Genomic DNA, 15,754 nt, shown 5'->3' on the forward strand with positions numbered 1-15,754 from the left:
ACATGTCCCTTCGTGCTTCAACCACTTTTCCAGGGGACATGCATCCATGCACATTCAGGTTCTGCTCGATAACAATCCAAAGCAGTGCAGACCGACGCATATTCATTTTCCTTATCTGAGTCAGATGCTACCAGCAGAAGGTTGATTTTCTTTTTTGGTGGTTCGGGTTCTCTAGTTTTCACATTGGAGCATTGCTCTTTTAAGACTTTGCATTTTGTGAAATCGGGAGTAAAGGTGTTCTTAAAAGGAACAACAACATGTGCTTAGTCATCATCCAAGACTGCTATGAACATGAAATATATGGCAGAATTTGGGTAAAACAGAGCAGCGGGCATACAATTCTGCCCCAGGGAGTTCAGTCACAAGTTTAACTAACATTGTTGTTTTTTTTATGAGCCTCATCAGCATGGAAGCATATCCTCTGGAATGGTGGTCGAAGCATGAAGGGGTATATGTATGTTTAGCATATCTGGCACATAAATACCTGGCAATGCCAGCTACAAAAGTGCCATGCAAATGCCTGTTCTCACTTTCTGGTGACATTGTAAATAAGAATAGGGCAGCATTATCTCCTGTAAATGTACACAAACTTGTCTTAGCGATTGATGGAACAAGAAATAATATACCCTTTGGTTTCACTTTGGTTTCAAAGTGATTAAGTGATAGGATAAAGAGTAGCTGAGCAGAATTGTTAATGGGCTATACATACATACATTCAACCTGAGTGACTCACCTTCTCAATTCTTCAACTTCACCGTTAGTGCAACCGTAACTAGAGCAAATTTTCAGAAATAGATAGGAGCAAAGAAATGGCCACTGAGCTTTTATAAGAAAGTCTTTTGCAATCTGAGGGGCAATAAATGAGCAAAAAAGCTTTCATAGTCAGGTATCAAAACTGTGCCAGTCATTGAGAAAGCAGTGGTTTTCTTCTAATGATGGTTTTTTTATCAAAGGTGAAATGATTTTGGCATGAGGCTTTAGCAGTCAACAAAGTAAAATTTCAGTTATTTCAAAATTCAGAAGCCACATCAGTGATAGCATCAAAGGAGCCAGGGAAAAAACACCTGTTTGGTCATCCAGTCCATTCCCCAGCCAATGCGCTAGTGCTTTGTTCAGTCTTTAACATGGGTCAGTGTCCCTTAAAGAGGACGGGTGGTCATGCGGTTAGAGCGCTTGCCTGGGAGTTAGGAGATCTGTGTTTAATTCCTGGCTCTGCCACAGATTTTCTGTCTCTCCTTGGACAAACCACAGTCTGTGTCTCAATGTCCCATTTGGAAAACGATGGTAACCTCACCTCCTTTTTCTCACTGCTGTCTTGTCTACTCTGATTATAAGTTCTTCAGGACAGTTGTTCTTGTGTACTTACAGTGCCTAGAACAATGGGTCTCAAAGCTTGTTGGGGCCTCTAGACACTACTGTAGTATAAATAATGACAATAGCAAGTCTTCCACTTCCTTCCGAAGGGAATTCAACAGTTCAGTGCATCTCTCTAGTAGGTGATTTTCCATATATTCAGCCCGAATTTTCCTTAATGCCATCTCCTTATTCTGAATTCCATCCCTTGTATATCCCAAATAATTCTTCTCTCCCCCTCCATCATCTTTCAAATACTTGTAAACTGTTATACCTTCTGAATTGTCACTTAGCCAATAGACAAATATTTCATATTTTTAGTCTTTCCTCCTAACTTCAACAGGCAAGTGCAAACTGGAGGTACTGCTGCTAAATGCAAAGTGACATATTTTTGTGTACATAGCTATCCTTAATGATTAAGCAGTGGTTCAAAAGCTGTCTTTACCCACTGACAAAGACAAGGTTTCTTCAAGGCTATAAATGCAAAATGTATGGAATATCTAATGAATAGGAGGTTGACAAAACATTCAAAAAATCTATCAGAGGTTATTGTTATGTTTTATGGATTCTAGGTAATATCAAGAGCCACACCAAAGAGAAATGTTTAAGATATACAAAACCCAGTGTGCAACATGCTTTACTTTCTGATAGCACCCAGGATCTGGAAGGTTTTCCTCCAAAGAAGGGAGAAGCAAGCAAGATTTTTCAAGTAGTATACAGGATTCCTGATAGAAATTGCAAGAATAGTGCATTAACAGCAGTTCAGTGGAGGTTTGGGAAGCAAGACAATTAGACATTAAACGAGTAGTCTCAAAATACTGAGGAAGACGCTGTGACCCTGTGTGCCTAGAGCAGCCCTCACTGGAAATGCCAAGGTCAGGGCAGGCTGCAAAAGGGAGAGCAGATACTTCCAAGACTGGTGGGTAACACTGAGGTTAAACTCTCCATCCAGTCACAAACTGTGCTTCTGATTCCCCCACATAGGGTTACCATAGTTAAACATTAAAAAAAAGAGGACACTCCACAGGGCTCTGGCCCCGCCCCTTCCCCACCCCAACTCCGCCCCCTCCCCTGAGCGCCCCGCATTCCCCCTCCTTCCTCCCAGCCATGCGAAACAGCTGCCCAAGCGCTACCGGCTTCACGGTTTGCCGGCCCCCCAGACCTCCAGACCCTGCGCCCCCGCCGGGCACGTCCCCAGCACAGCTGGAGCCCCGGGAGAGGAAGCGCCCAGCCGGGGGCGCAGGGTCTGGAAGTCTGGGGGCTGCCTGGCAAACCGTGAAGCCGGTAGCACTCGGGCAGTTCAGCTCTTCAGCTGCACAGAGCTGAGGTGTCTGGGGGAGCAGCAGCAGCCGCTGCTGCGGGGGAATCCACCTGCAGCTCGCAGCCTGCTGGAGCCGCTCTAAGGTAAGTAGGGGACAGGGGCAGGGATGCCGGCAAAACAAAGCTGGGAGTATTTTCCCCGGACATGTTCGGCTTTTTGACAATTCCCCCCGGACGGGGATTTGAGGACCAAAAAGCCGGACGTGTCTGGGAAAATCCGGATGTATGGTAACCCTAGTTATCAAGAAGCAAAGAACAAACCACTGCAGCATTGCTTAGGCCATAAACTGACTATCTAACCTCACCTTGACTTCTACTACATATGTTTCATCTGATAGCATGCTTTGCCAGTGCTTCTTAGATTTCTAAAACTGCATAGTATCCCAGCAAAGTATGGTGAAAAAAGATTACAGACCACTAAAGATAATTTCTTTCTAGTATCTACCATTTACTTTAGATTACAAAAAACTGCCATATGAAATGTAATTGGAAAGTTAAGATTTGTGTACACAATTAACTCCCAAGAGAATTTTCCATGTACAGATATTTGTAACCTTTGGTTTCATTTTGGTAATGAGGGAAACCCATGAACTTATTTTCTTATTGGAAGGAAAATATCCGTGAAATATACTCACAATGTTGCCATGCAGAATTAGCAAACTTTAAAAGAAAAAAAAAATTCCGCATCATATAGTGTTAAGTTAACAAGGGTCTTCATTTACAGTGCACTTTATAAACAAATATTTATTTATTAGTGCAACTGCATAGATTTATTAAAACAACTGCATGCTATGTGGGGTTTCTCCAGCATGAAATTAACGATGGAAACATTTTTCTTTTGAGTAAGGAAGATTATTACTCTAGCATGGACAACTGCAATAAAAACCAAAACAGTTTTGGATGGCTGGGTTTTGGACAAGTCACTCTGTACTGCTATCTGCTTTTCAGATGTCTGCATGTGTGACACTGTATGGAATCTGGGGGATACTTTAGGATATTATGAATATTGTAAAATTGCAATGAGTTATGCCAGAAATGCTGTGTAAGGTACCTTTTTTTGCAGACTAGACTTCTACATAGATTGCTTCCGTCAACGTGCAAAGGCTGAAATTGTGGAAAAACAACATCACTTGCCCGATAACCTCAGCCATGCTGAACACAACACCATCTACAGCCTCAGAAACAACTCTGACATCATAATCAAAATGGCTGACAAAGGAGGTGCTGTCGTCATCATGAATAAATTGGAATATGACCAAGAGGCTGCTAGACAGCTCTCTAACACCACATTCTACAGGCCATTATCCTCTGATCCCACTGAGGATTACGTAAAGAAACTACACCATCTGCTAAAAAAAAAAAACTCCCTGACAAAGCACAGGAACAAATCTGTACAGACACATGCCTAGAACCCCGACCAGGGGTATTCTGTTTGCTACCCAAGATCCATAAAACTGGAAATCCTGGACACCCCATCATCTCAGGCATTGGCACCCTAACATCAGGATTGTCTGGTTATGTGGACTCTCTCCTCAGGCCCTACGCTACCAATACTCCCAGCTATCTTCGAGACACCACTGACTTCCTGAGGAAACTACAATCCATCAGTGATCTTCCAGAAAACACCATCCTGGCCACTATGGATGTAGAAGTCCTCTACACCAATATTCCACACAAAGATGGACTACAAGCTATCAGGAACAGTATCCCCGTTACTGTCACAACTAACCTGGTGGCTGGACTTTGTCCTCACCCACAACTATTTCACATTTGGGGACAATATATACCTTCAAGTCGGCGGCACTGCTATGGCCCCACAGTATGCCAACATTTTTATGGCTGACTTAGAACAACGATTCCTTAGCTTTCATCCCCTAACGCCCCTACTCTAATTGCACTACATTGATGACATCTTCATCATCTGGACCCATAAAGAAGCTCTTGAGGAATTCCACCATGATTTCAATAATTTTCCTCCCACCATCAACCTTAGCCTAGATCAATCCACACAAGCGGTCCATTTCCTGGACACTACTGTGCTAATAAGCGATGGTCACGTAAATACCACCCTATACCGGAAACCTACTGACCGCTATACTTACCTACATGCCTCCAGCTTCCATCTAGGACACACCACATGATCCATTGTCTACAGCCAAGCTCTAAGATACAATCGGATTTCCTCCAATTCCTCAGACAGAGACAAGCGCCTACAAGATCTGTATCAAGCATTCTTAAAACTACAATACCCACCTTCTGAAGTGAAAAAAAAGATTGACAGAGCCAGACGAGTACCCAGAAGTCACCTCCTACAAGGCAGGCCCAACAAAGAAAATAACAGAACACCACTAGCTGTCACCTTCAGCCCCCAACTAAAACCTCTCCAGCACATCATCAAAGATCTACAACCTATCCTGAAAGATGATCCCTCACTCTCACAGATCTTGGGAGACAGACCTGTCCTCACTTACAGACAACCCCCCAACCTGAAGCAAATACTCACCAGCAACCACACATCACTGAACAAAAACACTGACCCAGGAACCTATCCTTGCAACAAAGCCCGATGCCAACTCTGTCCACATATGTATTCAAGTGACATCATCATAGGACCTAATCACATCAGCCATACCATCAGGGGCTCATTCACCTGCACATCTACCAATGTGATATATGCCATCATGTGCCAGCAATGCCCCTCTGCCATGTACATTGGCCAAACCGGACAGTCTCTACGCAAAAGAATTAATGGACACAAATCTGACATCAGGAATCATAATACTCAAAAACCAGTGGGAGAACACTTTAACCTGTCTGGTCATTCAATGACTGACCTTCGGGTGGCTATTTTACAACAGAAAAGCTTCAAAAACAAACTCCAAGGAGAGACTGCTGAGCTGGAATTGATATGCAAACTAGATACAATCAATTTAGGATTGAATAGGGACTGGGAATGGCTGAGCCATTACAAACATTGAATCTATCTCCCCTTGTAACTATTCTCACACTTCTTAGCCCAGTACAGACAGTTTGATATCTTGATTATCACTTCAAAAGTTTTTTTCTCTTACTTAATTGGCCTCTCAGAGTTGGTAAGACAATTCCCACCTGTTCATGCTCTCTGTATGTGTGTATATATATTTCCTCAATATATGTTCCATTCTATATGCATCCGAAGAAGTGGGCTGTAGCCCACGAAAACTTATGCTCTAATAAATTTGTTAGTCTCTAAGGTGCCACAAATACTCCTGTTCTTTTTGCAAAAATGTTATAATTTTCCAGGTGTAATAATTTCGTTTATGTGTTTGTATTGTAAATTATATGTATGGTATGTCTGTAGTTCCAAACTTGTGCTGTGCATCTGGGTGATTATCCCCAGACAATTTGGCATCAGCACTGGCTAGCCTGCTTGACGGCCCATCAAGGGGCATCAGCTATACAATTGACCCATTGAGAGAAGGCCAGGGATACACCTTATGACTCAGCAAGGCATCATGCAGGGGCATGCCTATGGACATAACTCTAAGGCTGTAAGTGCAGAATGTTTAATTACTTTATATTCTGTTTTGCTTATTGTAGGCCCATCTGTATCACAGACCACACTGTTGTGATGCACAGCATGCCAAAAGACCAAGAGTGGAACAGCTCACTGAATCCATGAAGCACCAAGTGCCATGGATTAGAATAGACACCTGAAAGCATTAAAGTGACAGTCTGTTTTTTCTTATGCTTATTTTTAAGAATTCACTATGCAGAATAAAACATTGAGAGATTAAAACTCAGATTTCTCCGCACATTTTATTGTATTTTCCTATGTCATAGGCATACATAAAAGCAACCCTACAGTAATAAACTTATGTACTGGACCATTGGCCTTCAACTTTTACTGTTTTTGCTTGCGAATTGAAAAAGCAATATGTATTTTTTTAAACCACATGTATGGAGAATTACAGATTTGGGGGCTGAAAAATGGGGTGAGGGCAGAGGAAGGTATGGTAAATTATGTATTGAACAACATTGTGCCAAATAGTGCCGTATACCTGGACCCCATCAATGTCATGTTATAGATTTTGAGTAGCAAGATTATGCACTAGCATGACTTCATATATTCTAAACTACCTTTTTCCTAGATTTTTTATTCTGGGACACAACCAGCCTGTAACCCGTCCTTTTATTATGCTGTATGCATATGCTCTAAATCATCCCAAACACCTTGGAAATGTAGGTTGTTCATAACTCTGAAATGTTGGTAACTCTGTTAGTAACATTGTGGTGGTTCTTTTCTAAATTTACAACTGAACATTGACTTAATACAGCTTTGAAACTTTACTATGAAGGAATCAAAGTGTTAAAGTGTGGGGAAAACAAGTTCAGGCCACAAGCTCCCAAAGCTGGTAAGGGAAGGGAGTATTGCAAAAGCAAAGTTTTCAACAGTGTCTGTGTACCGAGGAAGTGCTTCCTATTGCTTTCAGGTGGCCCATTCTAGCCAACTACAAGAATGGCGCTCACTGGAGCCAAAGTGAATTGCATGCAGCCCTTCTGGAAGGATGGGGGAAGGCAAATGGCTCCCAGATGCATCCCTCACCTGCTGCCCCTTCAAAAAGACCAGCAACATAAACCACAATGCTGTTTGTTGCAGAAATGCAGAATTTTTACCTGGGGGAGGGGGCAGAATTTCAGCTGCTATAAAGCACTGTAGCTGTATCATAGCCAGGGGAACGATGCTGATTTACACCCAGTATTTCTGCTTGGGTCTACTTGAGTGACAGGCACAAGCATCAAATTGCAGCAAACATTTTCACAGACTTCTAAGTCCAGACTAGATTATTCCTGATGCCTCAAACTAAACTTTCATAGCACTCAAAAATAAAAATAAATGTTAAAGTGGGAGTCATAATAAAAGTCAACAAATTAATTAGTTGTGGCTCCTACTTCTAAGTGTCTAAAAAGTGCAAAAATACTAGTGTCTAGAGTTTCAGCCCTGCTATGGTTGCTTCTTTTCAGTGGCACAAAACAGCCAGTGGATTCAGACCCCTGTGGATTCTCCCTTCTCTGTGGAAGCTTTGGGTGGCACAAAGCCACTGTAGCAACTTCTTTGCCATTGAGGGTCCTGTGGCACCTTTAAGACTAACAGAAGTATTGGGAGCATAAGCTTTCGTGGGTAAGAACCTCACTTCTTCAGATGCAAGTCTGAAGAAGTGAGGTTCTTACCCACGAAAGCTTATGCTCCCAATACTTCTGTTAGTCTTAAAGGTGCCACAGGACCCTCAATGGCAAAGAAGTTGCTACAGTGGCTTTGTGCCACCNCCTCACTTCTTCAGACTTGCATCTGAAGAAGTGAGGTTCTTACCCACGAAAGCTTATGCTCCCAATACTTCTGTTAGTCTTAAAGGTGCCACAGGAGCCTCTGTTGCTTTTTACAGATTCAGACTAACATGGCTACCCCTCTGATTCTTTGCCATTGATATTCCTAACTCCAGGGCAGAGTGTTCCCAGGGGAAAAGGCCCGAATTGCCCTTGAGTGGTGGACAGCCAGGAATAGCCTAACTTGCACACGGGATGGGACTGGCAAATCTCTTAAAACTTTGCCTCCCTGCCTACAATCTTGTGCAGAGCTTGTGCCAGGCCAGTATTTATCAGATGTATAGAAACATTATTTACGGGAACAATTTGTAATTTCACAGCAACAAGCTGCATAAAACCACCCTCAGAGGGTGTGAGCCAAGAGGGCATTAAAGGGAACGCAAGAAGACAACATTACTCTTGTAATTCTGCGTCTCTAAAAATGTCATTCTGACAGGATTCCTACACTTGGGTCCTTACTTCATGTAGTGAGACCATATGAATATAATTTTTCCAGACAGACTTTTTCCCCCTCACTCTCAATTTTTCTTAATAATAGAGTGATTAAGCGTTCAGAAGACTGGTGGCAACTCTGAAAGCTAAGGGAATTTGCCAGTGAGAGTGTGGTTTGTGTATGTTGGTGTGTTTTTGTAATTCAAGGGAAAATGTTAGATTTTTTTAAACTATGTTTCTACATGTTCTTATATAGATTGTTAAAACAAAGAACTGTTAAAATATACATTTATTTATTGACAATGAAAATAGATTAGCCAGTTTCATTTCTTATAGACAGCAAAGCTAATCAAATTATCTGTTGCAACTAATAGTAGTTGTAATTTTAGCCCTTTTAAGTTTATGAATCATTCATGAACTGAATCAGATTTCTGATACTTTAATAATTTGGATATTCTGGTTTCCAAAGTATCCACTGAATAGTTTGCGGCAACAAATGTCAATTTATAAGTTATTTGAAAACTAATTCTCTTTGACCTTCACTTCTGCTTGTTGGTATTTATATGCACTGGGTCACCTGAGTCATATGGTATTTTCTTCTGTTCTCTGATTGCCAATCTGTTTAAACATATGAATGGTGATTAGCAAATAAATTTCTAGAAAAATCATCAGGCTAAAATTTCATAACATGTACAAGAGTCACAAATATCCTCAGAAATGTCTCCTGTCAGCAGAATGCTCACGAGCCCCTCAAAAAGTAACCGTAAAGTGAAATCTTCACATTTATTCAGAAATCACTTTCTATACTATTTTACCAGCTCTAATATGACCTGATCTAAAGCACAATTAAATCAATGAAAGAAAGACTTCCATCAAATTCAGTGGGCTTTGGATCAGGACCATCATCCCTTTTCTTTTGACTCTCGTGCAGGAACACAAGGGTGGAGTGTTTGTTTGCAAACACTGCAGGAAATGTTTAACTACAAACAAAAATCTGTCGCCATAGGCACTTTACAAATATCATGGGGAAATTCCCATTGATATTTAATTATGCAAAACCTGTTTCACAAAACTAACATTGTAGGCTTAAACTGACTTTTAAAATGTGACGGGAAGAATCTAAAAACGTACATATTTGGTTTGTGCTCTGGCCTGCTCCTGTAGGACGTATAAAGATGGTATCACTCAGCATTTCAGTCATGAGACAAATGAGCTGGAAAGCCTGTGTTAGGGAGGTATCCAAGCACAGTTGGAATTTTGTGGCAGGAACGGTGAAAGGTTGCTGTAAAACCAGTCCTTTCCATGGGCTACATTTGAGGTTGCAGAAGTAACATGGCACGTTAAAAGCAGATTGTACAACGTTGGTGTAAATTAAAAAATGCTACGTTTACCTCATAGAACTGAGAGAAAAAAACAAAGCAGCACGAAAATGAAAGGAAAGTAGTGGTTAGTTATAACTCCTTTAGTACACCTCTGCCCCGATTATAACACGACCCGATAGAACACGAATTCGGATGTAACGCAGTAAAGCAGTGCTCCGGGGGAGGGAGGGAGGGCTGCGCACTCCGGCGGATCAAAGCAAGTTCGATATAATGTGGTTTCATCTATAACATGGTAAGATTTTTTGGCTCCCGAGGACAGCGTTATATCGGGGTAGAGGTGTATATGTTTACTAGCAGCATGGTTCTTATTTATCTCCCTTCTACAGCATCTAGCCCTTGTCATCCCTCTTCCCTCCCACTTCTCTGAGCTCCACACATTGCAGTTCATCTTTCCTCTCTTCCTCCACAGGACCTTCATTTACCATCTCCTCCAACTCAAGACCTCTGTCTTTGGTGCTATGACTTTCTGGGATGCTATGACTTTCTAGGGTCTCCTAACCAGTGAGGTGCTGTATAACAATGCTTCGCCCTGCTCTGCAACAATGCTTTGCTGATGTACCTCCCAACCTGGGCCCCTCACAAACAACACGCAGGCCACACCCTGAGTTTCTGTGTATAGCTGCAGCCTGCCAGAACACTCTAGTCTCACACTGGTTTCCACCAGTCTTCTTACCACTTGCAGGGTGACCCAACACACTCCAAGATCCAAATTTTCCCCCAAAACTTGTGCACTGTCCAGCCCTCTCCTGAACATTCAGATATTTTAGGTTTGTTGTCCTTTAAGGGGATCAATGTCCAAGAGTTTGCTACTTTAACTGGAGTTACCCACACAATTCAGTTTAAACACAACACTGGATTAGTTCTGATTAATGAATAAAACAAATTTACTTAACTACAAGAAGAGATTTTTAGTGAGAACAAATATAAGGCATTATAGTCAGAAATGGTTACAAGAGAAATAAAAATAAAACGCTTCCTAATACTAAAATTTAACAGACTAGACTTGGTTCAAGTTGAAATCCCCTACCACATGTTCCCAGTAACACTGCTGACCAAATTCTCAGGCCAAGATTTTCTCCCAAAGGCTGTTTCTATTGTCTTCTTAGGTGAAAGAGAGATGGATAGGGATAGAGAAGTTGGCGTGCTTTTGCCCTTCACTTTCGCAGTTCAGTCACCCTTTGAAATGCATTTTCCGGAAGGTTACCTCTAGATAAAATTCATTCTCACTGTGAGGAGAGAGACAAGGAGTCTGGTGGTGAAAGAAGTTCTATGCTGTTGTTTGCTAAGATGCAGAACTGTTTGTTTCTGCCCCCCTTCCTTGCCCAAGAATGACCACTTGACAGAGATTGCCCATCAACTTTGATGACACCTGGGTAGAGGTGTCAGCTTGTCCTTTCTCTTTGAGAAACTGGCTTACCCAGACTGGTTTGGTAAACACATTTAAAACCTAATTTCAGCTTCTAACTTAACATATAATGTTGCTATACACATTTCATCATGGTATTATTGACCAGTGAGTTAGTAGTTTTCAAGTGATACCTCACAAGGCGCATCTTATACAACGATTATTACAGTAGCGTGTAGGGTGCGAATGCCTGGGGTGCATTCGATCACAGATGCCCCTGACTTCTCTCACCTCTCCATCCACGCAGCCACCATTTACTGTCCCCCCCCCAAAAAAAATTGGGAAATTCCTCCTAAAAAGTTTTGTTAACTGACAGTTAAGATAAGACGGTTTTAAGGGAGGCAGAAGGAAGGTAATTGGGATGTTGAATGACTTACCTGCTTATTTCCTTGCTTTTTATGGTTTGCATTCGTGAGACTGATTTACAGAGAGATTTGCATTCTGCAGCTAATTGAAGACCAAATTACTCGTGAGTATTTTTAAACATAATATTAGTAATAAACATTTAACTTTTGAGTGAAATTGATTAAAAACATGTATAGGTTAATAGTGCCAGCCATCACCATTCCAACTCATTGGCATAGACTCCATTTATTATACCATTCCTTGATAATGTTTCAATGAACATTATCACACAAAAAAGTGATCTTCTGTTTTGATGTCATTAGACTAAAATATTTTCAATACAAGAATGGTTCAGGTTCACTCAACAATCTTTATAACTAGAGACAGTACTCCTTATAGAAATGCAATCAATGTGAACCCTCCATCAGATGTAAGTGTACCTTTTGAGTAAGGCAATCAGTTAGAATCCAACATTGAAATAGCCCTATGGTAAGCCAAACTATGTATTTATTCACGTGTGATACGTACAGAAAGAAGGAATAAGGCAGTCTAAAACTTTAAAATTATTATATTTTAATTCTCAGTCACAAACTGTTCAATTTAATATTTATATGTTGTGCTTTTAATTCCTTCCTTTGGTTTCATTTATCAGCTATAAAATAGCTATTTATTGAGGTGCTCTGAGCACCTCAAATCACTAATGGATTTTATCCTCACAACATCCCTTGGAAGTAGGAAAGTGTTATTCTCATTTTACAGATAGCATATGGTAGATTAGGTGAATTTCCCAAGATCATACCAGGAATTAAATGCAGGTATCCTGCTGTCCTAACCACTAGATGAGTGTTTTCAAACTATTGCTCATGACTTCTGGAGGTGGATGTGTCACAAAAGGTAATCAGAGGGATGGCAAGGTCTTGAAAAAATGATTACAATCAAAAGAAAAGAAAAACTTGCTTCCCCACATACCTTTACTTTTTCAGGTCAAGTATTCTCTGTCAACGTCTTGAAACACACAGAAAATTGTAAAAATATTTAACTTCGAGAGGTCCGTTATCAATTTGAAAAGGATGAGAGACACACACACTGGTTCAGACCTACACTGCAGGCCCAGTTCTGCCACTTTTACTTCTGCTGTTACTTCACTCCAAGAGCAGTCTCAATGAGTACAGTTGGACTACTTGTAGGCTAAGGAACTAAAGGCTTGATCCCATACTCATTGGCATCAATGGCATAACACACATTGTCTTCAATGGTGCAGGATTCAAGCCTGTAATGAATAAGGGTGGCAGAATCGGGCCCCCTCTGTTCACAGATTAATAGCCAAAAACATGCACGAATATTAGGAATGGTATGTCTTCAGTTTGGACATTTTCCTGTTTATTTCATCAGCTTAATTTATGGTTGACCTATGATTTTCTGATAGCTGGTATAGTTACCTCAGTATTAACACAAAAATACCATGTTTAATGGTAGATTTAAGAACACTTTGTTCTAATGCATGAAATATAGGTTACTAATGTGCAGAAATAAAACCTATTATTCAAATGCCTAATTCAACTGGTTAATTATTGAAGTTCTTGGTAGAAATAGTTGACTGCTCTAGGGCAGGAGAATAGCTATCTTTTATCAGCAGCCGGCTAGGCACAGTTTCTTTTGTGAGATACAACAAGGTCAAACATCTGGAGTACTGTAGGAGTTGGAGAGAGAATTTCAAAGTTCCTTTGTTTGTAAGCTCTTATCTCCAAAAAGAGCCATGTGCAAATCATGAAGTTGAGTTAATTGTTTTGTGGGAAGAAGGTGGTGATTTCCATCAATTGTTACAGATGAAGAAAACACTCATAAAAAATTAAAGTACTATTTTTAAATTAAGATTTTAGCTCTTAAAAAAAGCTGATTAGATTTCAAACTTAAGTCTCTTAAAACACATTTCACAAACAAGAAATACCATATTCTTATTTTGTAATATATGCAGAGAGAGAGAGAGAGAGAGCGCATGCACACACGCTTGTGAATATTATTGGATTGAGAGCCCTGGAGACTGAAGCTCTCTATATTCCAAAACAGACACAGCAGAGATGAGAACACAAGTTTAAGGGTCCCTAACAGTATGCCTCTAATCTGACCTGGAGACTACTGCACATTCTAAGATTTCAATTTCACTTAGAATATTGCCTAAGAAATCTGGACACCCATTCCCCTGGATTGTTTCCAAAAGGCATTTCCCCATCACTACTATTACAGTATCAGTCTTTAGGGTAAACTGATAGTGGAAATGCAAAAAATATACTGATTTATCCACCCAAGTACCTATGTGACCCCTTCAGTAACTGAATGTGCCTCAAAATATTAAATGCATTGATCCTCACAAAATCTCTGTGAGATAGGGGAAGAGCTGTTATTCCTGTTTTTACAGATGAAGAATGAGGCCCAGTGAGGCTAAGGGACTTGCCAAAGGTCACCCAAGAAGTCTATGGCAGAGCAGTGAATTGAACCCAGGTCTCCCAAGTTCTAGGTTAGTTCCCGCCAGACCATCCTTCCTCTGATAACTCATAGCTGTACCAGTATAACCCTATGGTGCCATGTCAACATATCTTACGGCAGACACAGGAGGTTTTTTTTAAAGCTACAAGGGGTCATTATAACCAACTGCATAAAACAGGTCATATTTGATGGTAGCTAATCAAATGCACAGTGAATTCAAGTGTAATATATACTTCCTGTGTTTTATTTGGACTTCTAAATATGTTTTTGATCTAGAATGGGAACTTTCATAATGGAGTAAACTTAAATGAGAACATTTTTCTAATAACCGGATATATTTAATAAAATTTGACACAATTAAATATTAATGTTGAAAATAATATTTCTACAATAAAGAAATGTCCTGGCCACTTGTTTTCTGAATTGTGTGTGTGTGACATGTAATTATATATTATGTCACAAACTCAGCATGATGACTTCACTTCATTAACAACTAGGGAGTGAACACAGATTGGGGGGAAAAGTTTTGGCTAGGATTCTGCATGGATTCCTGTACCTGAGGAGACCCCCAGTGACTTTAGTGATACTCTGCACTGGTACCAGAGTCACACTGGCACTAGAGGATCCCAGTGCAGATCAGGCCCATGGTTGATCTTCAATACTTAGCAAGTGTGCAAAAGAAGGCACAAGAACTAAGGAAAATAATCATCCTCCTCAGGGGAAAATATCAACACTTTCGCAAAGGACTAGCTATTAATTTTAAAATAGTTACATTTGTAAATGCTATATTGTAAGAGTATAGGTAGCCATTTGCACACAATACCATCACTAAGCACCTGTCACTTTTGAAAATGGCATTCAGAGCCTAAGTCTTTTAGGTGCTTATCTACGATCTTGAGTGTAACACAGGAATACCACAGATGCCATCTCCATATGCTACTGGACAGAAGATTGTGCCCCCATCCTATCACGCACAATCCAGGGCGATCTGTACATTCATGGGCTCTAGGCTGGATTTCTACAACTTGTATGTGGGAATGAAGTCACACCCCCTGAAAAATCTGACTGGTATAAAAAGGAGCAGCCTGTCTGCTTAGCAACAAAGGTTGCGGTCAGCACATCACCCAGTCCTCAGAGAACAGTTCAATGTTCTAGTGTTCAAAGCCCTTCACATAATTGGCTCAAACTAAGCAAGTTCACCTCTCCCTCCATGACTATATATCCCACGTCAGGTTCACTCCATTAGAGCAAGAGAATGGTCAACCAATTTAGAGACGCTCATGAGTCCAGGAGACAAGAACTTTCATAGGAACTGAACCCAGACTATGGAACGGACTCCTACAAGAGATGAGAATAACCACAGGACTCATCACTTTCAGAAATAAATGCAAAAATCATTTGCAATTTAGCTTTCCCTCAGTAAATTCCTCTCTCTCTCTCTCTCTCTCTCTCTCACACACACACACACACTCTCCTATGCGCAGACATACAACATCCTGCTTGCACCATGAATCAAGGTACTTCTGCTAAAGATGAGAGAGGGGGGGATTGTTGTTATGATAGATGTGAGTCCTTGGAAGTATGGAAACTCAAAAAGACTTTTATACTGAGATGTGCCAGGTATGTATGTTACATGTATCTTTGTGAGTTAGGGATTGTATTCTGCCTC

The sequence above is a fragment of the Trachemys scripta genome, chromosome 1, assembly GCF_013100865.1.
Source record: "Trachemys scripta elegans isolate TJP31775 chromosome 1, CAS_Tse_1.0, whole genome shotgun sequence".
Classification (NCBI taxonomy): domain Eukaryota; kingdom Metazoa; phylum Chordata; order Testudines; family Emydidae; genus Trachemys; species Trachemys scripta.